The following is a 27,925-nucleotide window of genomic DNA, read 5'->3' as shown; positions in this document are numbered from 1 at the left end:
TTCTAATACTTCACAGAAAGTACAATATTGTTGCTTGACACTACATTATCATATTCCTATTTATACAAGTAAATTAGGGATTTAAAATTAGATTATAGTATGTTCACGTTGAGCTGAGCCCTCAAAAACATTTAATAACTCATGGATGCAATTACACACGATCTTGAAATTTGGCTCATTTGTAGTACTGCTTGACCCGCTAAAAATATTTCAAAATCTTGTTGTTCAAATGTTAGACATAATATTTACAGTCAATCAAAATTTTGACAATACATTTCCTATGGGGAAGCCATATAAGTACAGTGTCCAATACAGCCCTTTCCCGAACTTGTAATGGAGCCAAATTGTACGTGTCTGTTGTTGACACCTTAGCTGTTACCAATAATCATCTAGTTGGCTGAAATGTTAACTCTGTTGAGAAAAAATCCACTTTTAATTTTTAGCCGTTTTTTTCAGGATTCAGCTCAATGTGAACATACTATAGGGACAGTGTATAGTGCTGCAATGAAAAGTACTGAAACAAGCTGGATCGGAGTAGTACGTAACGTTCAAATACTGTGAAATACTGTAATAAGAAGTGAATGTCCCTACTGTGCTACACTTACTTTTTATTGCAGCACTATACAATGCCCCTACTCTAATTTAAAATTCCAAATTTTTTTCTTATACTTGTTTGTGAACTTTTTTGCAAGTTCTTGACTACTAAATAGCCTCCTTTTCACAAAACCAGTCACAATACTTAGTCTATATAGAGTTAATCACAGTATACTAGATTATGACTCATACAATAACAGCTGGTTAGTGGGCATGGCTCTACAAAAGCCTGCAGATAGACATGGATTAGTGCATACCTACAGATTGACAAATGAGCGTGGCTACCATATGCCTACAGACAGGTATTTATATAAGTGGGCGTGACTCATGAAAGAAGCAGATGACGTGTTACTACACGTCCACATCATTACACTAGTTAATTTAGCATGTGATCCAATCCAGGGCAGACCCAGATAATGTGTAAAGCAGGTCCTGAATGACCTGACGCAGTTTTAACGCTGTTACTATATTGACTCACACATGGCTAGTTCACCGCAAGTTGCTCTCACTGATGGATATCAACTAGCAACTTCGTAAACCACTAAGCCATGTGCATTCAAATAGTTTGGTGCAACCATGTGTATTCGAATAGTTAGTTTGATACACCGTAAATGGGAGCCTTATTGTAGTCTATTAACACTATCAGTGGTAGAACCTTGACTGACGGTCATGGTAAAGAAGGATAAAAGGTAAGGCAATAGTAAAAGCACTATATGTTTATACCAAAGGGTTTTTCTTCATTCAATGAGAAACGTTTCTGTGAAAAAATTAGGGCTGTAGCTGTAACCAGTTTTCCGCTACGTTTGAACACATCAGGCAGTCAGGAAAAGTTGAGATATTGTCATGAAAATTGTAACCCTTATAAAAACTATGTTGTAATGGTGATGTTATAAAATTTGGACATTATAAATAGGGCAGATTAAGATTACAGTTCAATAACATCAGTATGACGTCATTACATATAGATTGTACTGATCTTCTTTGTTTCTCACAAATCCTTCTCAGGAATAGTGGCTGCACTTTTACAAACCAATTAACATTTCCTAAACTTCGAAATGGTAAATACATGCAACATGTGTATTGCAGACTATCAACCACAAGTTAAGCATTCTGACTGATGTTTTGTTTTCTTTATGAATGTAATAATTTGCTCTGACTAATAACTGTATAAACTAAATTGCACAATTAATATTAATATGTAGGGAAGTAAATAGGTTTTGGTATTTGTCTTTGTATACAAGTTGGACTCATGGTAGTTTTGTAAGATCTGTGTGAATAACTTTTGGAAGGTTTCACACAAAGAGTTGTGGATCTTGGATGTGTGTGGTCTTTTAACTTAGAACTATCGTAGTCCTGTGTATTAAGGTCCCATCCCCCCAAATGCAGGGTGTCTATCATTAAAAACCATTACTATATAGAGATATAATTCATTACAAAAATCATCATTTCGTTTCAATATAACATTAAAAACAAGAAAGCCATCACAGAAAAATGAATATTGATTCAAAAAATGTCAACACTCGATTTCGCTGTAGGCTAAATAAGGACTGCATGGCCACTGTTTTATGCAAACTCACGTGTGGCATGTGCCTTTGTTCAGTTCTGTGTTCAGTTTACAATCATCTTCTTTCAAGGAAACTAAAACAAGTCTTTATTTTCCTAATTGCGACTTGCCTTGGAGGAGCATATTTAGATACCATGATATTATTTAATGCTACTGTAAGAGAAATGTAGCTGCACCTATGTATTCAATGAGTGGATCACTACTGTAAGCAGAGCATGACTGATGATTGCACCTTTTTAATTACCAGAGCATAATGACTACACTCTTTAGTTGTCTAGCTGCATTTACAAAATTACTATTAGTTGCAGTTTTACTCTCTATTACCAACAATAGCAGTACAATCTAATAAAACAGTCACTCAAATACCACAGCCATGCGTTCTAACAAGGATGAAAGATTAAGTTGGATTAGGGATCAAGGAAAAAAGTAGTGAAACAAGGCAATAGTTAAAAAGTATAGACTGACATTTAGGGATTTAATGTGCACTAGTATATCTGCAGGCATAGGCAATCTTCCTTGCTTCACCACTCTTTAGCTATCCCTTGTTCCACTACTTTTTTTTATTCCTAATCCAACTTAAAATTCGTAATGTTTCCTTCCATTTGTTTATTTACTTTTTTAATAACATGATTATGACTACTGAACCACTGCATACCACATCAAAAGATGTACATGTTACTGTTCATGTAATAATAGTATGTTTTATTTGGTTTCACAAAAACAAAGTTCCAAAGGAGAAGCAAAAACAATACAGAAAGGGAGGTGGTCATTGTGCGTTGTTTTTAGCTATGCTGTGCCTGTTACACAGTGTTACAAATGATGAACCGTGTGAGAAGCATCACTGCTATCAATCCAGTCACCTTAAAAATACTGGTGATAAGCATAAAAGCTAACACAGTTACAGGGAAGCCGCATTGCACTATTGCAAATTGACACCTTGCGTAATCAGCAAGAAGAACTGGACTCAAAGGAGGACAAGAGCAAATCCATGATGTGTGTATTGTACATACTGCAGGTCAGTGAAAAGGCATATCTCGGAATAAAGGAATGTAGAACAGAGAAATCAACTCTGTAGCTTTATCCATTGTTGAGTTATGCTTTGCTGGAGGTATCAGTTAGTTAGTTAGTTAGTCAGTCAGCATAGTATTATTATTCTGTTAAATAGAAATTTTTTAAATTCCATAGAAACTTTTTGGAAGGGTTTAGTGTTGGTATGAAGACATTTTTGGGTTTCCGTATACCTAACCACAGCTTGGCGTCATAAAGGAAAATGAGGCTAGTTTTTTAGGGTGATAATGTTTGGCTGGAAAGCCCAGTTCTTCACAATCCTTATACAGTATATACGGTACATACAGTACTACTGTACTGTATGATGTGCATGTATAGCACCAGCATTGTGTATACTATATACGCTATAGCAAACAGTAAACAAACTAGTATAATTAAAACCCTATTTATTGCGTATGTCTTCTGTTGATTTACTACGGTAATGCTCAAAATAACATAACTTCAAAAAAATAAATGCATGTCACATGGTTGCAATGTGTGTGAACTGTGATATGTTCATGCAGTTTGTTGCAACACATTACACGCACATACCAGCACCACCACATATGTCATTTGTGTGCAGCCTGTAGCATGCTTGTAGTTTGCTTTAAAAGCATGACTCTGAATCTAAATATCCACAGTGTACAGGTGTATCACTTCTTTTTGTAATTTCAAACCTAAAGCCAGCCTATGGCCAGCTTTAGGTATTACTTTTAACTTGTCTTTTTCTTTACCACAGATCTAGGGAGAAGATTATTATGAAGAAGATTTTAATGATTTGTGTAGCTACTTGTACATTTAGGCATAAATTTTTAATTGCATTGATTGATCATAAAAATATGTCACACAGGTTAAACTATTTGCAGCTATGGGTAAATGTGTATGTAGTTCTACAGGGTGCCTCATAATGTAACTGTACTCTTTGACTACATGGTGAATGGTATGTAGCTGAACTCACCACATGGTGGCTTATTTCTAGTTGAAACACTCTACAAAATATAGCTGAAGTCTCTCCTGTTTCCAGCTGATCTCTATACAGGGTGACTTGTTTCTGGCTGATCTCTCTACAGGGTGATTTGTTTCTAGCTGATCTCTACAGGGTGAATTGTTTCTAGCTGATCTTTCTACAGGGTGACTTGTTTCCAGCTGAACCCTCTACAGGGTGACTTGTTTCTAGCTGATCTCTCTACAGGGTGACTTGTTTCTAGTTACACTCTCTACAAGGTGACTTGAAATGTAGTTGAACACCGTACTGTGTGACTTGATCCAGCCGATTTCTCTACAAGGTGATTTGTTTCTGGCTGATCTCTCTACAGGGCTGCTTGCTTCTACTGAACTCTCCACAGGTGACTTGAAAAATAGTTAAACTCTTTGTAGGTAACAGGGTAACTTGCCTAACTGATCTCTCTACAGCGGGATATGTTTCTTCTAACTGAATAGTGTGCAAGGTGATTTGTTTCCAGCTGATATTTCTGTTGAGAGATTTGTTCATAGCTGGATTCGTCATAGGGTGACTTGAAAAGTGGTTGGACTCTTACAGGGTGACTTAATCATGCTTATCTCTCTACAGCCTCACTCTACAAGGTGCCTTGTTTCCAGCTTATCTCTCTAGAGAATGATTTTTCTAGCTGATCTCTCTACAGTGTGATCTGTTTCTAGCTGATCTGACTTATTTCTAGCTGAACTCCCACAGAAGAGCCTGTGAAATGTGATGGTATACCATGAACTTTCATGTAGTTTTCAAGGACACTGCCTATAAAAATTCATGGACAATGCCTATGAAAATTTGACAATTCATGGCCACTGCAACTATGAAATTTTCTTGTGCCATGAAATAATTTGTCAGTGCTATAAAATTACCATGAAATCATGAGTATTTCATGGGGATTATTTTACTGTTCATGGACAATTCATAGGTGTTTCATGGCACTGTTCTCTGGTAGTGCTACACGGTCCGCACTTCATTCTATCTGATCTCTCTACAGGGTGACTTGTTTCTGACTAATCCTTCAATAGAGTGATTTGTTTCAAGCTGATCTTTCTACAGGATGACTTGTTTCTCTAACTGATCCTTCTGCAGGGTGATTTTTTTCAAGCTGATCTTTCACCAGGGTGATTGAAATGTAGCTAATCTTCCTACAGGGTGACTTGTTTCTAGCTGATCTTTCTACGAGTGATTTTTTCTAGTTGATTTCTCTACAAGGTGACTTCTTACTAGCTGAACTCTCTACAGGGTGACTTGTTTCTACCAGATCTCTCTACAGAGTGAGTTGTTTCGAGCTGATCTCTCTACAGGATGATTTGAAGTGTAGCTTATCTCTTTACAAGGCTATACTTGTTTCTAGCTGTTCTGACTTCAAATGTAGTTAAACCCTTTGCAGGATAACTTGCTTCTAGCTGATTTCTCAACTGAAAGGGTTTGTTTAAGTTGAACTGTCTACAAGGTTGCTTATTTCTAGCTGAATCACTCTACGAAATGTAGCTGAATTCTCTCTAGGTGGTTTGTTTTTAGCTGATCTCTTTATGGGTGAATTGTTTTCAGCTGAACTATCTACAGGGTAACTTAGTTCTAGCTGATCTCTCTACAGAATGATTTATTTCTAGCTGATCTCTACAGGGTGAATTGTTTCTAGTTAATTTCTCCTACAGGGTGATTTGTTTCTAGCTGGTCCGTACAGGGTGAATTGTTTCTAGCCAATTTCTTTACAGTTTCCAGCTGAACTCTCTACAAGGTGTCTTGTTTCTGGCTGATCTCTCTACAGGGTGATTTGTTTCTAGCTGTTCTCTACAGGGTGAATTGTTTCTAGCTGATTTCTTTACAGGGAGACTTGTTCCTACCAGATCCCTCTACAGCATGATTTGTTTTGAGTCGATCTCTCTACAGGATGATTTGAAATGTAGCGTATCTCTTTACAAGGTTGCTTAATCTCTCTACAGGGTGACTTCAATTGGATTTAAACTCTTTGCAGGATCACTTACTTCTAGCTGATCTTTCTACTGAAAGAGTTTGTTTGTAGCTGAACTCTCCACGGGGTTGCTTATTTCTAGCTGAAACACTCTACGAAATGTAGCTAAATTCTGTATAGGGTGACTTGTTTCTAGCTGATCTCTACATGGGTGGCTTGTGTCCAGCTGAACTCTCTACAGGGTGACTTGTTTTTAGCTGATCTCTCTACAGGGTGGTATGTTTTTAGCTGATCTCTACTTGGTAAATTGTTTCTAGCTGATCTCTACTGAGCTCTTTACGGGGTGACTTGAAATGTAGCTAAACTCTCTACAGAGTGATTTGTTTGCTGATGAACTGTCTTCAAGGTGACTTGTTTGTAGTTGAACTCTCTACAGGGTGACTTGTTTGTAACTGAACTCTATTTGTTTTTGATAGTAGTTGAAGGGTAACTTGATTTTAGTTAAACTCCCTATGTTGTTAGCTGAACTCTCTACATGGTGACTTAATTGTAGCTGAACGTTCTAATAGAGTGACTTATTGCACAGCTGAATGTTCTATTAGGGTGACTGCACTATTAGAGTATCTCGATCGCACACTTGTTACACCTATAATTCACTTTCATAGTGTAGTTCAGTCAATTTTAATCTAGTTATCTAGTTTGCCTTGTGGCAAGTGTTACTTTTTTTAATTAACAAAATTTGATTGTGTGCATTTTACATATGGTTGGCATTTTTGTTTATAACTACATGACTGTTAGTGCAATTTCTTTCAAACCACAAAAGGTTTGCACTACGATGGTTACTCCATGTACCGACTAATTTTCAAGTCATTCCTTCAAACGGTTTACCCTGTGGCCGTTATATAAATTGCTATCGATTTTTTTGAAAATCACATGTAACTCCCTTGTTCCTTTTCCAAAGTGTACAAAATTTGGATTGTAAACATGCTAAATTACATTCTTACAGCCGTCCAAATTTGAAGAAAATCGACTAAAGCATGCATGAGTTATAGCTATTTTTCTAAGTGGTGTGAAAAGAAGAATAAGAAGAAGATAAAAAAATGCAAAGAAACTGAGACGAACTTTGAAGGCACATATCTCAGTGATGGCCTAGTGGATTCAGCTCAAATTTGAAATGGGAGGTGCCCCACCATGAGGGAGCTTCCACAGCAAAAATGGTTAGTTTCTGTCCAGTCATTATCAAGCTACAGATGCGTGAAAACAGCATTTTCTTGGTTCCTGTAAAATACATGCTTGTTGTCATGCATCCGCACTGGCTATACTTGGCCACACGACACATTATCGTGTGTCTTGATAATGCATGCATGACTTGTAGTTAAACTTCTATTATAGTTACTGTGATAAAATACGCTCAAATGTCTGCATGAAAAGTTATTGTACCAGAGCTAATAGCTATTTGTAACCAGTTGCTTATAATTCACATATATGTTGTGTTCTTCCCAGTAGGTCACGACTAATGTCACCATTGGATGCCAACCCTAGCCACAGTTGGATAGATTACACTGTGTATAGTAGCCATTAATATGTACTGGAAAGCAATGCTATGGATCCTTGTTAATTGAACTCAGATTTTCTCAATTCCAGTGGTGACTCTGCCAACTCATCTTAAGGAGCAACCAGGATTTTAGGATCTCCAAAGGTAAATAGAGTCTATAGTACAATACAGTGTATATTGCAATGTGTTAATATAATTCATCACATGACTATCATGCCAACTGCTCACTATATGCGGTTTGTTCTAGTATGGAAAAACGACAATTAAAAGTTCTCCAAATCATTTCTTGATATCCAGATAATTATGCAAGCCCCCATATTGTGTTTCTGAGGTAGTGTTTGAGAAGATGTTTGCGGGCAGACCATATAAATGAATTGGAAAAAACATGAGTATTGTGCTCAGGGTTTCTGGTGATATATATAATCTAATCCAAAACAGCCAAGCTGTAAAAAAAGTGTGCGGCCCTCAGAAAGGCTATGGTGAAAAAAGATGTGAAATCCAAGGTGGCGGCCAAGAAATGGCTGTGATGGTAGGTTAATGGTAAAAATTTTAATAATGACAATTCAGGTAAATTTTGTGAAGCGGCACAAAAATTCACCTGAATTGTCGTTATTAAAATTTTTACCATTAACCTACCATCACAGCCATTTCTTGGCTGCCACCTTGGATTTCACATCTTTTTTCACCATAGCCTTTCTGAGGGCCGCACACTTTTTTTACAGCTTGGCTGTTTTGGATTAGATTTCATTTCTTTTTGTATTTGTATACCCCAAAGCCGGCCTATGGCCAGCTTTGGGACTTTTTAAACCTATGTTTTTTTTCTTTACTACAGGAAGAAGTAAAGATGAAGTAGATATACTTTAAATATTTTATCAGTAAATGTACAAATTATATATATAATACATATGTGACCGGATTTGCAAAAAGGGGCCTTCCACACACATCCAATTTGCCAACTTTGACAATTGATAACTTCAGATTGGAAAGAGCTATTGCCTTGAAATTTGGGCAGTGGTGATTTCTTTGCAGCGGAACTCTCCACATGATGGTTTCTTTGTAACTGAACTCTCTACAAGGCAATTTCTTCTAGCTGATCTCTCTACAGGGAGATTTGTTTGTAGCTGAACTATCTACAAGGTAACTTCTTCTAGCTGCTCTCTCTACAGGGTGATTTGTTCGTAGCTGAATTCTGTACAGGCGATGTGTTTGCAGCTGAGCTCTTTACAAAATGGTTTCTTTGTAGCTGAACTCTCTACAAAGTAACTTCTTCTAACTGATCTTTCTACAGCGTGATTTGTTTGTAGCTGAACTATCTACAAGGTAATTTCTTCTAGCTGATCTCTCTACAGGGTGATTTGTTTGTAGCTGAATTCTGTACAGGTGATTTGTTTGCAGCTGAGCTCTTTACAAAATGGTTTCTTTGTAGCTGAACTCTCTACAAGGTAACTTCTTCTAACTGATCTTTCTACAGGGCAATTTGTTTGTGGCTGTATTTTCTACAGGGTGATTTGTTTGCAGCTGAACTCTTTACATGGTGGTTTCTTTGTAGCTGAACTCTCTACAAAGTAATTTCTTCTAGCTGATCTCTCTACAGGGTGATTTGTTTGTAGCTGAATTCTGTACAGGTGATTTGTTTGCAGCTGAGCTCTTTACAGAATGGTTTCTTTGTAGCTGAACTCTCTACAAGGTAACTTCTTCTAACTGATCTTTCTACAGGGCAATTTGTTCGTGGCAGAATTTTATACAGGGTGATTTCTTTGCAGCTGAACTCTCTACATGGTGGTTTCTTTGTAGCTGAACTCTCTACAAGGTAACTTCTTCTAGCTGATCTCTCTACAGGGTGATTTGTTTGTAGCTGAACGATCTACAAGGTAACTTCTTCTAGCTGATCTCTCTACAGGGAGATTTGTTTGTAGCTGAACTCTCTACAGGTGATTTGTTTGAAGCTGAACTCTCTAAATGATGGTTTCTTTGTAGCTGAACTCTCTACAAGTTAACTTCTTCTAGCTGATCTCTCTACATGGTGATTTGTTTGTAGCTGAATTCTGTATAGGTGATTTGTTTGCAGCTGAACTCTTTAAATAATGGTTTCTTTGTAGCTGAACTCTCTCAAGGTAACTTCTTCTAGCTGATGTCTTTACAGGGTCACTAGTTTGTAGCTGAATTCTCTACATGGTGGTTTCTTTGTAACTGAACTCTCTACAAGGTAACTTTTTCTAGCTCATCTTTCTACAGGGTGATTTATTTGTAGCTGAATTCTTTACAGGTGATTTGTTTGCAGCTGAGCTCTTTAAAGAATGGTTTCTTTGTAGCTGAACTCTCTACAAGGTACCTTCTTCTAGCTGATGTCTCTACAAGGTCACTAGTTTGTAGCTGAGCTCTCTACAAGGTACCTTCTTCTAGCTGATGTCTCTACAAGGTCACTAGTTTGTAGCTGAACTCTCTACAAGGTACCTTCTTCTAGCTGATGTCTCTACAAGGTCACTAGTTTGTAGCTGAACTCTCTACAAGGTACCTTCTTCTAGCTGATGTCTCTACAAGGTCACTAGTTTGTAGCTGAGCTCTCTACATGGTGGTTTTTTTGTAACTGAACTCTCTACTAGGTGACCTCTTCTAGCTGATCTTTCTACAGTGTAATTTGTTTGAAACCGAACTCTCTACAAGGTAACTTCTTCTAGCTGATCTCTCTACAGGGAGATTTGTTTGTAGCTGAACTCTCTACATGATGGTTTCTTTGTAGCTGAACTCTTTGCAAGGTAACTTCTTCTATTGATCTCTCCACAGGGCGATTTGTTTGTAGCTGAACTCTCTACATGGTGGTTTCTTTGTAGCTGAACTCTACAAGGTGATTTTTTCTAGCTGAATTATCTCTTTCCATAGTTGCATGAACTCCCTACAAGGTAACTTCTTCTAGCTGATTTCTCTACAGGGTGACTTGTGTGTAGCTGATCTCTATACAGGTTTCTTATTTCTAGCTGATCTCTTGAATTCTCTTCAGGGTGACTGCTCTATTAGGATGACTGCTCTATTAGAGTATCTCGATCTCGCACTTGCCGCACCAAGTTGGATTTCGTGTTATAACTCCGTGGCTTTAAGTCTGATTCTTCTACACCATTGATGAGCCTTTCTAAGATGATTACTCCATCTGTACAACGATTTTCAAAGCATTACCCTAAGCGGTTTATCTGGTAGGCGTGGCAAGCAGTGGTTTTTTTATTAGCTGATCTCAATTGCGTAATTGTTACACACTGTTGGTTTTTTCGTTGTATCTTCCTGGTTTTTAGCTCGATTTCTTTCAAACCACAAAAGGTTTGAGGTTCAATAGTTAACCTATTCACCCACCGATTTTCAGCTTCTTCCCATACGCGGTTTACCCTGTAGGCGTGACAACATATTGGTGTTATTTTTCGTTAATAATCGCTCATAACTCTTTGCCTGTTTATCGTATTCCAGCCAAAGTTGGTACCGAGATGCGCCTTTATATCCCCCTTCTGTGTGCCAAATTTCAAGGCAATCGGATAACACGTTCACGTTTTATAGCAGTTTTTGTAAGTGTGCGACAAGAAAAAGAAAAATAAGAAGAAGAAGAAAAAAAAAAACGAAGAAACTGAGCCAATTTTTGAAGTCGCATATCTCGGGAACGCGCGAAGCAATTTCGCTCAAATTTGGAATGTGGAGTGCTGCAGTTGGAGGGAATGTCCACAACAAAAATCGTCTTGTTTCATCAAGGAAGCACAGAGCTACGGAGGTGCGAAAATTGCGTTTTCTTTCTTCCTGTCAATATACTCACGGGTGTTACGCGCCGGCTTCTTGGGCTGCACGACACACTACCGTGTGTCTTGATTTTATTTTAACTTCATTTAAAAATTTATGTAAAGTTTTCAATTGTGGGTCAGTCAGCTAGGCCTGTGAAACAGCTAATCCAGTAGAACAACACATTGTTTGCAATACCAATTGACTTATGTGTATTAAAACATTTTTGCTGTGTAAACTTCCTTGGAGTACAGCACCGAATTTTAACTGAACCCACCCAGCCATTACTTAGAGATGTGCCTTCGTGATTTTTTTTCTGTGCATGATCTTTTTCACAACACTTGGAACATGTTAATGTTGAACTACTTCAGGCACCCAAGCAGTGAATACCATCCCTACTACAGCTACAGTACATAGGCATAGAATTAATACTTGTAACTGTTTGTTGTTTTTGTCTTCTATATACAGCATTTTATGGTTATTAAGTTTCATAATTCGTTTAGTAATTGTGATTTAATTTTAAAAAACCATTGATATACGCACATTCATCAAAATTTATTTTATTGGTTCTTTGTTGTCTGCAGGGACAGAGGAATGGATTGGCTTAGTTTCAACTTCATAATATAGAGTAATACAGCAGTAGACACCTGGACGAGCAAGTAAATCAATATGTACATTATAGTATATTAAAAATTATAAATTTAAAAATGAAATAGGGATCCAAGCAATAGAAAGTAGCAAAACAAGAGATGAATGATGGTAGTTATTACAGCATAGCTCAGTGGGAAATCCCTACTTTGGCATGGTGTAGCAATTATTTTGTGTTCAGTGCCAAAGTAGGGATTTCCCACTGAGCTATGCTGTAATAGCTGCCATCATTCATATCTTGTTTCACTACTTTTTATTGCTTGGATCCCTACTACATTTTTAAATTTATAATTTTTAATATACTAGTTTGTTTAGTTTTTTGTTAAGGCATACAGCTAGCTATAAACATGTGACTGTTCTATTAGGGTGACTGCTGTATTAGAGTATCTTGAGTCAGCCTGCAAAGAGGTGAGCTTGCCCAAAAGGGGCATGGTCATTGTGGTTTCGATTGATTATTAGAGTATCTCAAGTCAGCCTTCCAACTTGAAGGTGTGTGGTCACTGAAATACAGCTAGCATAAAAGGGGTGTGTCATCATGGTTTCAATTGATACGTAGATCAATAATGCGTATAATAAATAATGGCATGATCTTGCTACCTATCGTGAAAGCTATCTAGTACCGGTACCTCTGTACAGTAGCGCATAGTCTAAGCACCTTAAATAATCTTGTGGTGTCTATTATGCTGCTTAGAGAAAGTGTTGATACAGAAAATTAACACCTTGATATGGCTTCGTTGGATTAATAAGAAGACAAGCAGCCTGATTGAAGATAAAAGAAAAGACAAGGCACAGAGGGCACACACTCATCGGATCCCCAAAAGGCACATCCCAATGGTGAGTTTGTTATTGTGGTGTAAAATGGAATCAGTGCACTGCTTCTTTTGGCCTCTAGGCTTGCGACTGTGGGACTGTGGTCAGTCAGGCAGTCAGACAGTCAATCTAAAATCCAAGTTTTGGCAATTTTTTAAAATTCTATATCTGGCCACCTGTAAGTGTTTTGCTGTATTTAATGCTGTTTTATGTATTATGTGGATTAGTACTATTCCGTAAAGGTGATTTTCGTCTTATAAAGATATCTCTAGGATGCTTTTTAAAGGCGGAATTTTGGGCGGCACACAAAAATTTTACCACGATCCTTACTTGAACGGTACAACCATACCGTTTGATAAGACATCGAGAAAATAATCTACAGGCACTTTCATAAACCATCATAACGTACTGATACAATGGCATATGGAGTTGATTCTTTGTTCATTGTATTCGCCATAAATTAGTGAATCCACCAAGGTATAGTTTTTGCCAATGATATTGTTCTGTGATCCGGAAGAAAGGAGAATTGATTTAAGAAGAATCGTTATAAATTCTTTTGTCACCGCAACGTAAACAAATGTCCATAACTCAGAAACCCTTCTGTGTATGAAGGATTTTTGAACTCCCTATGAATAGGGAAACATGATGATAGCCAGGATTTATCCACTGGAGTGTCAATTCACTGACCAGCAAGGTGATAAAAACTTGTGTAAATTTTTTCTGAAGCTTGCATTTTTACCCGTTGTTTTTAAATGCTTTTTATTACAAAAGTACTATTGTGTATAGATCGACGGTTTTCTAAAATTAGGTCACAATTTATTTTTACCACATTTTCGGCATAACTCGTACAAACCGATTTAAATCACAAGCAAGGCTCAGCAGTATCCCTGTTCTTTAGCATTTTCTTTTACGTAAGACTCGAAACTTTGATACATAATGTCTAGTACTGCCGGTTGCTTGACCCCTTAAAAGTTGGGTGCCACAAGTCATTTAATATGCAAAGTTTCAAATGCATCTTTTACAGACATATCTGGATATCTACATATACGCCAAAAACTGTACTGTAATGAATTCCCCAGTTCATGGTGAATGTAATGAAACAAGTTCCAACTCCATAGTTTGTTGCACTTATAATAGCACTTATAATTTACTGTACACATCAATTTTTTGCTCTTCTTGCAATCTGTTGCTATACTACGTATACGTAACTACAAAAGTATTTACCAGACAACTAACATTAAAGCTTTCACAGCCCATTGATTATTCCTTCTAGACAATAAAAAACAGTAAACAAAGTTTGAGATAGTGTGAATTAGTTAGATTGTTGCTCAGCGGATTATATACTGTACTAAATGTGACCGTCTCAGCGAAAACCCATCTAGTTTGTACAAGCATTTGAGAAATTGTAATTTAAAAATAATTCATAAAATTACGCATGCTACAAGAAAAAGTATGCAACTTTTTATCGGGCCAGTACTCAAAGAAGGAAGACTCAAATCGATTAAAACTATATCATTTTATTGCCTGCTCATGGAAAGTTCGAAAATCTTTGTTTCATTTTTGTAGCTTCAACGGTATGGGTGCCATGTGTGTTTGTTTATGATGCAGTAAACATAAACAAGATTGTCATCGTTTCGTCTATTAAACCGTCTTCATACACCTATGCGCAAGTGACTGCAAGGATAAAACTATACCTTGGTTGATCTACCAATCCATGGTGAACATTGTAAGCCAAATTCCAACTTTGTAGGCTAATCCAAAGGAATGCGAATGCAAGCGCCTGTAGTTTATTTTTAGTATAGTCACTGTACAAATTGATTTCCTTATTCTTCCTACTTTCTAGCACTGTAATTTCAAATCTACAGACCACAGAAGGCTGAAACTTTTGTGATCCATTCCTTGGACACTGCAGATAATGGTGAGTGAGTAATGTTTTTTTAATTGTGTGAACTAGTCAGGTTTTTGCTGAGACGGTCACAAATGTCAGTTCTTATCATTAAAAACAATATAAATCACTGCAATCATTTTTGTCCACACTTTTGTCATCTTTTTTTTTATTAGGGTCTACCATGGATAGTCATTAGTCACAAAATTACAGTTTTTCTATTTTAGATTACATTGCATTGACTAAACTTGCTGTACTTTTTGTTATGAAAACTTAAGCCCACAATCACTTATCACAAATAAAGGTATAAATGGAACCCCATACTTGTGATAGATGAACAGCTCCTATGCTGTATGTGGAAGCATCAAATTAAAATTTTTGGAATGTTTTCCTTTAGCTATTACTATAGGAGACTTATTGTTGTTGTGTGCAGACATGTACATATCTTACAGTACTTTAAGTATTAGATAAAGCACTGCCGCGAGTGCTATATGGGAAATATAGCATAAAAAGTGTGGGCGAGATACAAATATAGTATAAGGCAAAGCCGAGTGCTATATTTTGTCTTGAGACCACTCTTTGAGTGCTATATTTCCTATATACTGTAGTATGTTCGCCGAGTGCTATAATTCATCTCCAGGCCACTCTTTGAGTGCTATATTTCCCGTATAGCATAAGCAAAAGGCAGTGCTTTATCTGGTATAGAGAACTGTCAACTTGAGGTACACACAAGACACACGAAACAATTAGAAACTCACAGAGTAGTGTTATCATTGGTACCTGATATAGAACTGTGGTCTATTAAAGTGTTCTATAACTGCCCAAAATAGAACACTGGTGCTTGTATGGCAAATATAGAACACAATTTTTTTTTGCTTTGATCCTCCCATGCAAAGTTCTTTATGTTATAGTTAAAGCACTGCTGCACATGTGAATGGAAAATACAGCATGAGAGGGCATGTCGAGAGGTTAATACAGCACGAAGCAAAGTCAAGCACTGTGTTTGTCTCAAGACACCCCTGAGTACTGTATTTTTGTACACACAAGCATAGGTACATTGATTCTCCCACACAAAGTACAATAAATCAGGGTTTGGGTTTTCCTGGTTGATAATATCACCATAAAATCAGTCTCACAATATCTGCATGGTGTCTTGACAGTATTGGTTAGGTATAACCAAGCCCAAAAGTAAGAAATGCTTCCAATAAGGTTCTACTGACTGACTGACTGCCTACTGATGCCTTCAGCCAAACATACGTAACTCAATAAAAGCTAAGGCTATGGACTTAATTTTTCACTGCTCAACGTTAACGTCACTTCAGCCCAACATAACTTCCTTGTTCTTAATAAAATGTGTATGAAAATTAACATGCTGCATAATCTTGCTGCTCTCCAATTTAAAGTAAATCAGCTAAAGCACGTGTGAGTTTTTGCATTTTATTCTAAAGTGTGCAAAAAGAAAAAGAATTAAGAAAGAAGATCAAGAAAATTCAATGAAAATAGATGAACATTCAAGGTGCGTACGTATCTCAATGACATCTAAACATTTGAACAGGAAGTTCCCTACCCTGAGGGAATTTCCACACAGCAAAACTGGTTAGTTTACCTTGAGCTATGAATGCGATGCTTTCTTGGTTCCTGTAAAATCCACAATTGTCTGTCACAAAATTTACACTAGATATATGTACTTGGCTGCATAACACACTATCATGTGTCCTTCATTATCATCAAGCTAACTTTCAGCTAAAAACAAATTCTTTTTGAGTAGATTTGAACATTACAAGTGTACATACGTACATATGTGACAAGATCTGCAAAAATCCGACACAATCACACAAGCCTAAATTTACAGTATTAAGCATTTAACACAATGGATGAAATACTTACGTATTATTGAAAAATTCTGTGATTTTTTAAAAAGTTAAGGAAAGGACTAACAATTCAAACCTGAATATCATCTTTTTTGCCTGCTCAAGAGAAGTTGTAAACTCTTTTTTTTGTTGCAGTAGACCCAAGGATACACAAGTTATGAGCATTTGTTTACGTCTTGTCGAAGCGATCGTACTCGATCAATTTTTCTTCAAGAATATCGCCTTTCTATGCAATGAAAAAAGGTGAGTAAAGAACAAGATTATCCATACGTACCCACGTGAGCAAAATCGTTAAATGGTAAAACTAGCTTTTACGTAAGAAATAAAGGCAAAATGAAGGCTGTACTAAATTTCCACACAGGTAAACTTTGTTCAGAGGTGGTTTCTTTTTGGCGGTCTGAAATGCAGGTGTGGCGACTCTCCTCAGACTTTGTGAATTTCCTCCCTTCCGGTTTTACAGGCATTTAACAAATGAAAAACAACAGTGCTAGCCTTGTAGACTACCAGGAATAGCCTTTCTCTTCAAGTTGGGAAGGGGGCGTATTCCCTATGTATGCAAACGAAAATGAAGAATAGCTCTAGGCTTTGTCGAGAGAATTTGTGGTAAAATCACAGTAGTCAAACTATAAAACAATTTAGAAGATCCTTTCATGCATAATAATTTACGTATGTTGTTAAAAGCGGTTAGTTTAACCCTCTCACCACCACAACTGCCATATGGCGGTTTCCGATTATAAACGCCCGTAGCATCACATTCTAAACGCTCTGTAACTTAGTCAAGCGTTTTAGTAGCCCCCTGCGCTTATCCTGTAGTGGGCACGCTCTTAAGTGAACTGGAACAGGGATAACCGGTCTCTCGCGCACTATTGCGCATTTAGATGATGCAATTGTGTACTTTCGGAACATTGATAACAAGCATTGTAGATGGTTCTTCGACGTGATAATGGCACTACTAATAAAGAGAAACAGTAAGGAGAGGGATTATATAGGTTGGAGTGGCATGTTGCTACTTTTGTATGCCTCGAAACAGGAACCTCATGCTTGTATGCGCATGCGCACTTGCTCAAATGTTGGAAAACCAGACTTAGATATAATCGCTTCAACTGTAAACTGGTTAGTGATGTTTATTGTGTTATTATAAACAATGCTAGCCTGTAAAGTAGTGAAATTTCATGTTTGGTTTGGCTTAGATCGATTTTCGTACTTTAAAGTTATATAATGGATTTGTGGTTGCTGTTGTGTAAACAACAACTTCATAATCAAATTCCTTGTTCTATAGTGAGTAAATTGATATATAGTTTTATAGGATTATATGGTATGGTGTGTAAGTTATAGTAATTTAGAAACAGTAGATTGGAGCCTCTACAAATGTGGCGGTGAAGTGGTTAACAAGCGCTTCCTTAGCAGTGCATAGCAATGTAATTGAAGAATTACAAACATTTCATGATTATGAAATCCGAGAATTACAGTAAGCACAACTAAAAACCTATTGGTTAAGTCCAGATGAGTTAGCTAGCTGCATGGCTCCTGGTTTTTAGAAGTAGCACAACATCGACTTGTTTACACAATACATTAGTATGTAAATAGAGATCTGTGTGGGTAGGAAGTGTACAGTTGGGGGAGAGATAAAGCACGGTGGGTCTGTGAAATGTTATAAACTTGCCAAGTGTAAACTTCAAATTTATATTCATTTATTTAAAACGTTAGAGTGGCATAAACCTAATATTAAAGCTTGGTGGAATGACAACAATAATATATAGCTCTAATCAGACATGGGTCCAAGTACATGAGTACTTGCACTTAAGTATACTTAAGTACAGATTTGAAAGTACTTGTACTTAACTCAAATACTTTCTTAATATCTCCAATGTACTTGTACTTATACTCAAGTACTTGTATGTACTTGAGTACTTAAAGTACTTTTAAATACTTGTAAGTACTGCACACATTATACGTAGTTTGTACACAATGGGTGTACAATGAGAACAATAAAATTGTATGAAACAACTTCTTACAATTATTTTAGTGCCTTCCTCAACCTTACTATGTATCATGTAGCCATGATTAATAATGTCATAGCATTCCGGCAAACAAAAGCAATGCTGCTATATATATTAAGGGTTTAAGAGAGAGAATGGTTGACAAAAACCTGAAAGTACCATGCCCCTAGGCACACTTACATACTACAATACACTTAATACAGTATATATTTTGCTACAGCAAATGTACTTGTACTTTACTTAAGTACTTCCAGCATGTACTTGTACTTTACTTAAGTACTCTCTTGATTGCTGCTGGAGTACTTGTACTTGTACTTGGAAAATTCAAAAGTACTTGTACTTTACTTAAGTACTTTTAAATGTACTTGGCCCCATGCCTGGCTCTAATCAAAGCTTACTAACCAAAAACAAGTGGATGTGTGTAACTGTACAACAGGTGCAGCTCATACAGTATGTAAACTGCCCTGCTATGTAGCACATTTTGTGTACTGTGCTTCAAGCTACATAGAAAGCTCAATCTTTATAAGTGTTGTCTACGTATTTACTCTACAAATACAACTTTGTGCTTGGCCATAATATGGCATAAAGTGATGTAGATGACAAAAAATCTGTTGCATCTGTATGGTGACGATGTTACAGGTTTTTGAAATTGAATTTGGGGACTTTGCAATTAAATTCGTCCTGTTTGCAATTGAGTTTGTCACTTTTTCAATTGAATTAGTCCCGTTTTCAATTGAATTTGTCGGTTTTGCGACTGAATTTGTCGGTTTTGCGACTGAATTCGTCCCATTTGCAATTGAATTTGTTGGTTTTGCAACAGAATTCATTGCGTTTGCAGTTAAATTCATCCATAACAAGAATGACAGCTGGAGAAAACATGAAAACATGGTGTAGCAGCTGCTATAAGAACTTGTTCAAGTACAACAGTAGTAAGCAACTCTTTATAAGGCAATAATTCTTCCTCTACAGCCTATCCAGCAACATTCCAAACTCTACTATGCCATTTACAATGCCATTCATGATGGGTATGGTCACTCGCAAGCAAGCAAATTAACTAGTCAGTCAGCTATCAGCTTTACGTGCTACCAGCTCCAATTACCTTCTAGTGTCTCAAGTGTAACTCTCCATGGCATAAATAATTCACTCTTAATGAACGGTTGGTTTCTTGGAGCCGTTTTGTGTATGATGAATTGTAATGCAAATGCGACGAATTCTATTGCAAATGCAATGAATTCAATTGCAAAAACCTGTATTTAGTTTCATCTCAATAGAGGACTCATTCATAAGTTATGACTGTTTGATTACATGCCTGTACCTAGTTTTTTTTCTGTATCATCACAGTACAAATCAATTTTACTGTTGTTGCCACTTTGTAGTGCTGTAACTTCAGAAGTTCATGGTTTCTAGAGCTGAAACTTTGGTTGACCATTCATGTAGCTATCTAGATAAAGAAAATATAATTTGAAAAATGCAGCAATGTGTGGGGTTCTTGCAGATCTGGTTACATTTGATTTGTATCTGTTTTGTATTAAAGTACAGTTTCGATCTGTATCAGAAATACAGCACAAGAACATTATTTTCAATGACCAGACTACTTTTTAATGTCATCACCTTATGCTATTAGGTCTTGTTTTGCAATGGTGAATATCTAGCCTAGAGACATTGTTACATTGTCAGTTTATTGCACATGGGAACACCGTAATAAGCAGTTAATGCACATTCTTGAGTAGTTAAGTCTCTTGACAAAAGTCAGATGTGGCTACAGCTACTTATGGTAGTTAAAGATCAGATGCATACATAGTACCTTTAGTCAATCTTTATGGATCAAAGCAATTAAACATCATTAATTTTTGTTTATTGAAACTGAAACCCACAATTATTTATAACAGGTGAGAGTATAAAATGCATAGCATTGGTGTGATGTACAGTACAGTTCCGATGCCATATGCTGATGCATCGCATATGAATTTTTGGAAAGTTCTCCTCTATAATAAATATAGGAGACTTACGGTTGATTGTGTTGTGTGGAGATGTATACATTACAGTACTGTATCCACAAAGAAGCACTTACTTTGATAATGCTGCTCAAATATAACAATAATTTCACTTTACATGCATGATTGTCACATACATGAATTACAGCGCATTCACACATTTCCATCTCAGAACACAGCATGTCTAACATGCTGACAACACCATTTTGCATAAACCGTACACTTACAGTAGCTGCTCAAAATCATCAAAATAATCATGCTGTGTTCTTTCATAGTAAATCATGACTGTTGTCACCAGTGACCACCAGTCCTTGCTGCTAACTGAATAGATTGTACATGAGGTGAGGCACAGATCAGTTAGGCCTCTTAGCTCTAGCCAATGTGAGACATAGAGACAAGGATTAATTAGTAGATAGCAGTATATTCTTGAATTAATTTTTTTTTAGCTAATTGGGATAACATTAGAGCTGTACCGATAATCAGATTGGCCAAAATATCGGCCACTGATATGGCAATTTTTACCAATATCGGCATCGGTACAGAACAGTACGAGGACCGATATCGCTACCAATATTTATACAGCAATAGTTTGTACATAAACAGATTATAATATTGGTTTTCTACGTTATCCATGTGGCTGTTCAGTAGCAGTGACTTATTGTTCAGTAGCAGTGGCTTATTGTTCACTGGACAGCAGATGCTACGCTATGAGATACCATACAAATATGTGCGGTTCAGCTAGTGTTTGTTGCTGGAAAGCTTATCAGTCTTAAATAAATGAAGCAGTTATATATAGTACCTTTGTAATAAAAGAACAGTCACAAGAAAACCTACTATACCAGCCTTCACACAAGCCAATAAAATGCGGAGTAATGCAGAAATATCTGTTTAAGGCTCCGTGGGAGTATGCATAAAAATGTTTGTGGGTGCCTAATTGTCTGGATTGCACAATAGAAACCCAAGCCACTATTACCACAGGCATAGAGTGAGTAATGAATATATCCACATGTTGTTGTAGAGTAGGTAACTGTACACTTTTGCATATATTAACTATGACTTTTGTTTGTAATGCAAATATCGGATCGACTATCGGTTATCGGCTTCTTTTGGTGGTATCCACATCGGATATCGGTACATGCTAAAATCCCATATCGGTACAGCTGTAGATAACATTTCTCATCCTACAATTATAAAACATTTATGTGTGTAAGAAACTAGTATTAAAAAAAATAATATTTAAAATTGAAGTAGGGATCTAGCTATGCAATAAAAAGTAGTGAAACAAGAGATAGATGATGATATTACAGCATAGCTCAGTGGAAAAATCACTACTTTGGCATTGAGCAACATTATAGCTAATGTGCCAAAGTAAGGAATTTCCCATCGAGTTATGCTGTAATACCGTCATCTATCTCTTGTTTCACTACTTTTTATTGCATAGCTAGATCCCTACTTCATTTTTAAACTAACAATATTCTAAAATACTAGTTTGTTTAATTTTTTGTTGTATTACAGCTAGTTACAGTGTAACTTGTGAGCTAGCTATTAAGTTCCTGTACAGCTTATTAAAGTACTTACTATGCCAAAATTGGAACCACATAGGCCCATAGTAGCGTGCATAGCTTACCTTTGATTGTAGTAGCAGTGGGCACTAAGTGGCTGAGTCAGTGTGTTCAGAGGAACAAGCTGTCGAGTGTCAGTCCATCTATTAAGTTGCAGTCCAGGCGTTGGCAAAAGCTGAAGTGACAACTCAGCAGCCTTAAAGGGACAGTGTGCCAAGCCATGCAAGTGCTATTTTCACATCCAGTAAAATATGTTCATGGCGTGTTAATTTGTTGCATTTTATTACATCACGCCACAAATGGCGAACTTGTAGTGATCTTCTAATGGGATAATTGTAAACAAAGCGATGGTAATGGTATAAATTTGTACTGTTTTACTTGTAAGGTATATCCGCTGCAGTTCACATCATTGTTTAGTAGTGAATAGAACTGCTCCATAAAGCCTCGCCCCATGTGAATTGCAAACAGCCGCTTCAGCCAGGCTCTAGCAGCTGGTACAAGCTTGTAATGTTGTCACGATTGTTGTACTAACAAGAACTTGTAGTAAATAAGCCTGTTGAGTTAATTAACGGTCTACAATGGGCTGACGTTGCTGTTCTTGTGGTTACATTTCCAAATGCTCCGTGCCATTGCATTACCTTCAAGCATTCACACCGTTTACGGTCTTCTACTTGGCTTACATAACCTGTCTAGAGATGTAGTTTCACAGCAAAATGATTCCAGTCACTGTAGCAGTCTGTATGAAAGTGAGAATTGTTGTTCATTTCCAAACCGCAATCGCTCAGTAATTAGGTATGGTTTCAATGCTTGAAGAAGAAGACAACCAACCTGATTGAAGATAAAAGGAAAGACAAGGCACATAGGGCGTACACTCATCAGAACCCCAAAAGGCACATCCCACCAGTAGGTTTGTTGTTGTGGCATAAAATGGTGACCATGCATTTCTTCGTTTGGGCCCTAGGCTTACGACTATGGTCAGTGAGTGAATGAGACGAAATTTCAAGTTTTGGAGGGTTAAATATCCGGTCACCTGTAAGTGTTTTCTTGTTGTTAATGCTGTATTTCATGTTATGTAGATGGATTTAGTCTAATATTATTCTGTAAAGGTGATTTTCATCATGTAAGATGTCTCTAGGATGATTTTTAAAGGTGACATTTTAGGTGGCATGTGTCATTTTCGGAGGGATCCCTACTTAAACAGTACTACCGTACTGTTTGATAATACTACCTATGTACATCTATAATACAGTGCAACCTCCCTTATCTGGACAGACATCCCAAGCACCTCCATTGTATGGTGGCTTGTTTATTCTACTAATAATAACTATCACTTGGTTGCTAGGTGGTAATACATTTCTACATCCCAGGGGAGTGTCTATAACTACTCTGTAGTGACTTCCTCTTCTGACCACAAAACTGCATAACATATAGCACTAACTGATAGCAATACCAAAATTACTTGTATCTACTGTCAGTGTAACTTCTACTGTCCTTGCTACTAAACTAATGACTACAAGTGTTGTAGCATACAACGTATGTATGCAACCAGCCAAGTCAAAACCAGCTGTTTTTGCTAATTCTTTGAATATCTGTAGTAATTGAAAAGTAGACCGCCAAGTTTCAGCAATATTATTTATGCAACTACACATGATTGTACTAGATATTGTAGTAAGAAATTTGCTTTGTATAGCAAATATACAGCAAACAATTCAGACACTTACTGTACTTATGTAATCGATTATAACTCACAGCCAAAACAGGATGTGAAAATAGGACTTTGCTCTGTCAGTTCACTCACTTCAATCAAGGTATATGTGACTGAATTAAGGCTATAACTCATTATAGGAGTATTCCATTAGTTTCAGTTTTGATCTGGTATTTTACAGTGCTGGAATTGTGTGAAAAGTTTAGGTCAATAGCTTACTGAGTAGTCAATTGCAGTTGGTTAAAGTCAGAAAATTGGTATGTGTGTGGAAGCTTTGTTTTGTCAAATTTGGTTACATACGTAGTGCTTTCTCTATATTTTTATATATGCCAAGATAAAAGATCATCCTAGTAGAAAACTTGTGAATTCTACCATGATGGCTGTTACTATAAAAGTATATACTAGATGTAAGATGTTGTGTCATTAACCACTGTATACACAATGAAGACAGAGAATTTTTGGAAAACCATAATTATTTTTCACCAGAATTATGAAGTGGTAAACTATGGTGTGCTGAGTTCACTATAATGCATGTAAGGTCTCTTTTTGTGAAATACGTTTGTGACTTAATAGCAAGTTTCTTATAAACAAGTACAAGGAGAAATACTAGTGGGACTTTGCAGATTATACAAATAACGTCACCCATATCTGAAGTTATACTAGTGGATATTTAATTCCTACTTCACTCTATACCTATGCAGTGGAGGATCTAGAAATTTTCTGAGGGAGTTTCAGGTTCAGGAAGTTTTCAATAGCTGTGATCATTTTAAAAACTATAGCTGGTTACTTAGATCTATGGTGTAAACTATCTAGCAACGAATCAGTAAAAATCACCCCACAGCATTGTTTCACTGTTGAATCTTACCAATCAAGGCCATTGAAGAAAGTTTCAAAAATTATTTTTAGAGGTGCTTAACACACCTAAACATCGTGATAGCATTTTCATTGATTTCAAAGGCAAAATTATGAAGTTTGGCCAGTAGAAAAGTACAAATGTAATAAGTCTTGGTGATTTTATCACCCACACTAATTGTAAATAGAGCTGTACCGATATGGGATTTTGGCATGTACCGATATGGGATTTTGGCATGTACCGATATCCGATATGGATACCACCAAAAGAAGCCGATAACCGATAGTCGATCCGATATTTGCATGTCAAACAAAAGTCATAGTTAATATATGCATAAGTGTACAGCTACCTATACTCTACAACAACATGTGGATATATTCATTGCTCACTCTATGCCTGTTGTAATAGTGGCTTGGGTTTCTATTGTGCAATCCAGACAATTAGGCACCCACAAACATTTTTATGCATACTCCCATGGAGCCTTAAACGGATATTTCTACATTAGCTACTCCGCATTTTATTGGCTTGTTGAAGGCTGGTACAGTAGGTTTTCTTGTGACTGTTCTTTTATTACAAAGGTACTATATATAACTGCTTCATTTATTTAAGACTGATAAGCTTTCCAGCAACAAACACTAGCTGAACCACACGTATTTGTATGGCTTCTCGTAGCGTAGCGCTTGCTGTACAGTGAACAATAAGCCACTGCTACTGAACAGCCACATGGATAACGTAGAAAACCAATATTATAATCCATTTATGTACAAACTATTGCTGTATAAATATCGGTATGGCGATATCGGTCCTCGTACTGTTCTGTACCGATGCCGATATTGGTAAAAATTGCCATATCAGTGGCCGATATTTTGGCCGATCCAATTATCTAATTGTAAATAAATTTGGGATGTGTGCACTATTTTCAGAGGGTTTTTTAGCTGAAACCATTGCAACCCCCCTGTATTCACCACTGCTATAACTGAAGTAGGGATTAAATGTGACCGGATCTACGAAAACCGTTCTTATCACCCAAGACAGGAAGTTTGGTTTTTTTTCAGAAACACAAAGCTTAATGAATGCACTACTAAATTTCACTGCCACAGTCGACCAGAGTAAAGTAGTCTGCTTTTGCTGGCTGCTTTTTTAAAGCACAGTGGCGAGCCGCACGAGTGGTCTGGGGTCTTGATGGAACCCTGGCCAACCAGGAGATGACTGTGTGTGGCTGTACAGCTCCGTGGTGCTGGACAATGACCTGTGCTGTACATTTCCTTTCATTTCAGCCAGTTCTGAGGTCTGAATGGCCCATAACCTGGCCTAATTCATCCCAACACGTTTCTTTTCAATTTTTGAACACCATCTTGACCGCCTTCCAGGGCCCCCGCCTCCCACCCTTCTGGAGCTCGCCTGGTACAGACAACCTCGGTTTAAATGCTATCTAAAATGGCGGGAAACTTAGCTGTTCACTACTTCTTCAGTGGATGATCTGGAAAGTAAGAAATTGTTGTGAAACGTGTGAAAATTTGGTATGTGTAGCTACCGCCATTGGCCAGCTACAACACTCTGAATATTTAAAACCGACGTTTCTCGATACTTTTAAATGGGTGATAAGACCGGTTTTCCCAGAGACAGTCACAAATGTCCACTAAAGTTTATCTTCATGTGTAGGTGATGTCCCTTCTTTTTTATTTCTGTGCATGATCTCTATTGAACATAAATTTTACCTTTTCCTTGTATGTACTTGTTTGTTTACTAGCATAATTATGACTGATGAACCTATGCATATACTGTACTCTATTACAGTAAATAAAAAAATAATGGTATTGTTTTTTCTCTTGTATTTTTAATAACATAATTGTGTTTTTTTTTTTTTTTTAATAAACAGTTACAGAATTTGCAGAGGAACTGTTTGGGAAGTTGGCCTATGTATGCAATAGTAGTTACAAAGCAAGTGGCCGGGTGAACATGAATTGACTGTTAAAGTCATTATTTTATGGCTTTTTGTTTGTATGTTTTTATTTTCATTTTTGAAAGAATGTGACATATAATAATTATGAATGTATGGAGCTAGTACATACATAATGGAGATCTCTACAAACCTTTTTAGTAGAGCTTTGAAACTAGCATAGCTAATTTCTTTTTCAAGTATTAATGATTTTGAAGCAGCTATGATATTTGCCTTTTGCATGTATCAAGTGTTAATGTACATTTTTTGTTTGTTTTTGGTGTCTTACGTATGTGTGCAGGACTTGTTTTTGTAGGTGTTCTAGTAATATAGAGGTCAGTCTCATTTATTTAACACAAACATAACTTACTTACGTAGTATAATAAGAAATTTCCTATATACTTACTCAAATTTAGTATTCTTTATTAATAACGTAGCTACAGAAGTAAGAGCTTGTGCTGATGGACAAAATTCAATGGACTGTCAATGCATCAATACTACATAACAGAATAGTCATTGACAAGTGTAAGGATGCAAACCACTCATAGGTATTGGATGCTACACTCATGAGTGATATCCTACAAAAAAATATTTAAGTGATCTGGGAAAATCTAGTCTTATCATCTATGACAGCAAGTTTGATTTTTGAACTCGTGCATATACGTAAACTATAAGCTAGCTACATGAATACACTAACAAAATTCACAGCCAAATAATAAAGGATTAATTTCATTAAACATCTATTATTAATTATTGTCCTATAATTGTGTTTTTTCCTCAATTGTCAAGCAGCATTGAAGAGTGATTTTTACTATTGCATGTTGTAGTTGAACCATTGTCTCTGTGTGCAGTGGAAGTCTAGTCAATAATTTGAAATCATAATTAAAACCCACAATCAATTGTCCAATGAGAGAGTATATAAGTAAATATGCATCAAGGTGATAGTAAGAGGATAAAGCAAATAATTAGTACTACAAATGATTGTGTCAAGGCTTTTTTGTTTTTACACAAAGGCCCAAAGCAAACAACATAAAGTATGTACCTCTATCTAGGTGTAGTATGTTGTCTTTCATGTACAATATGACAGTGTTCTGTTATTTGCTCAGGTTTGGGCGAAGTACTACATTCACCTGAAAATTACTGCTGTCTCAGAAGAAATGAATGGGCTTTATTAGGTGTTGTAAACTCCTCCATAAGTAATGAAAGACAAGACTGCTTCATTTATGTGCAAAAGTGCCA

At 36.7% G+C, this 27,925-nt stretch overlaps 1 long non-coding RNA gene across 1 annotated transcript in view; it reads left to right on the top strand.

The window, feature by feature from the left end:
* LOC136247211 (uncharacterized) overlaps positions 1-26,902 on the top strand; it is a 34,795-nt gene extending 7,893 nt beyond the window's left edge. The window contains exons 3-4 of the long non-coding RNA XR_010697197.1: positions 7,615-7,810; positions 26,627-26,902. This is a non-coding gene — a long non-coding RNA (uncharacterized lncRNA). The remainder of the gene's footprint in view (positions 1-7,614; positions 7,811-26,626) is intronic.
* The last annotated feature ends 1,023 nt before the right edge of the window (positions 26,903-27,925 follow it).

This window comes from Dysidea avara, chromosome 2, assembly GCF_963678975.1.
Source record: "Dysidea avara chromosome 2, odDysAvar1.4, whole genome shotgun sequence".
Taxonomy (NCBI): Eukaryota; Metazoa; Porifera; class Demospongiae; order Dictyoceratida; family Dysideidae; genus Dysidea; species Dysidea avara.
The sequence above is the reverse complement of the archived record's forward strand: the minus strand, read 5'-3'. Positions and strand labels throughout refer to the sequence as shown.